Below are 1,857 nucleotides of genomic sequence, written 5' to 3'. Positions count from 1 at the left end.
AAAAGGAACTTGTCCACATTGCTTGCCGAAAGGGCAGATCTGCTGGCACTAACAATGCCTCCTTCTGTGGAGAACACCCTCTCGCTAGGGACAGAGGTAGCAGATACAGCCAGGTAGCGCTTTGCTAACATGGCAACATAAGGATATTTGGCGTTTATAATAGCTTTGCCTCAGTCTGAACTTTTTGGAGTGGTGGAGTCTTAAATGCTAGCGGGAGTTGGGTTTGCACTTCAGTCTTTTTTCTTTTGGTACCGGTGATATTCACACTCGGGTGATGCCTTTTCAAATGAGTGTGCAAGTTTGATGTATTGCCAGCCGCGTGACCAATTTTAGTTGAACAATGCCGACAAACAGCTTTGGTTCGTTCCACCTGTCTTTGTCCGTCATCCTTGTACGTAACTGCGAAACCAAAATGTTCCCAAACCGGAGACTTCAATGATGCTGGAGGATTTTCGAGCTCAACTTAATCTGCGTTCGCCATTTCGACAGTTCCTCAAATTACTGACTAAATTTGAACTCATCCCTGTGACCAGCTCTCATAGTATGCCTCTCGTCCAATGAAATGACTTGCTCGCTCTATGACGCATTGAAATTGCACTGAACGCTGCGTTCCTGCAGCCCCGCCTGGAGCATGGGCTGCAGGAACATGCTACTCGAACACTGCACCTGAGATTACTTCCAAAAGGTTTTTCACGTTCAACGTGATATTAGTTCGGTACACTTCGGTACCAACACGCGTACCGAACCGAAGGGCACGTATACCGTTACACCCCTAATAGTTATGTTAATATAATATATAGAGATGATCCTTTAAAAAAAGAAATATATATATAAAACATTTTAAATTGTTTTTTATAATAGTTTTTGGGTTTGTTTCACTTACTTCTCTTATTGTGATTATGTATGCTTCATGAACACCAATGCAAATTCCTCGTATGTGTAAACCTACTTTGCAACAAAGCTCATTCACATTCTAAAGAGTTCTGAATATTACATTACGTAATAATCAGACAGCAGACTTACATGACTCCTCCCCTTGCTGCTGTGACTTCCTCAACGTCTCCTTCAGCTTCCTCAGGGAGTGTTCCTTGTCCTTCAGCACTGTGTTCATCATCTGGATCCTGAGAATGTCAAACCTTTGGTCAGAACTCAAATGACTAAGTGTCCCAGGGAAATATTGCGACTGAAATGATCAACCATTTCTAACATGATAGGGGAGCCTCTTTCCCTTTCTGTTGACACATTTTGAAAAACAGCTGAAGAGAAGTTAACCACAACAAACCACTAAGTATAGTAAATAAATAGGAGAAGAGGAATAGATTCAACAAAGGGTCAGAATGAATCCAAAAAGCTCTTACTGTTGTTTGTGTTTGTCGGACGCTGACGTCAACTCCACCTCCATTTTGAACAGCTCAGAGCGGAGTTTCTCTAGCTCCAAAGCACTGGGTGGTGCCTTTCTCTAAAGCACAAATAGACAAGTGTTAGACAAACAATTCTGCCCCGTAATAAACTAAAGTTGTGAAACAAAAACTGAAGATCACAATAAATAAGCTCACAGCCAAAAGATATATTTCTAAAAGAAATCAGAATGTTTTGTCATTTGTCAATAAAAGCTGCTCTTACGTTCATAATGATGTGTGTTGGATTAAAATGTCCCTGAAGTTTTTTAAGTGAACTGTATTTAGAAATATATATGTTTAGTAGTGTAAAATAGTGAAGCAAATAAATAAAATACAAAAAGAAAGTGAAGCATGAAAAAAAGGGAAAGAACTTAGATTGAGGACGAGAGAGTGTGTGTGTGTGTGTGTGTGTGTGTGTGTGTGTGTGTGTGTGTGTGCATGGGCACGGGAAGGGGGG

Source organism: Notothenia coriiceps, unplaced genomic scaffold, assembly GCF_000735185.1.
Source record: "Notothenia coriiceps isolate Sejong01 unplaced genomic scaffold, NC01 NC01_scaffold00010002, whole genome shotgun sequence".
NCBI classification, from domain to species: Eukaryota; Metazoa; Chordata; class Actinopteri; order Perciformes; family Nototheniidae; genus Notothenia; species Notothenia coriiceps.
The sequence above is the reverse complement of the archived record's forward strand: the minus strand, read 5'-3'. Positions refer to the sequence as shown.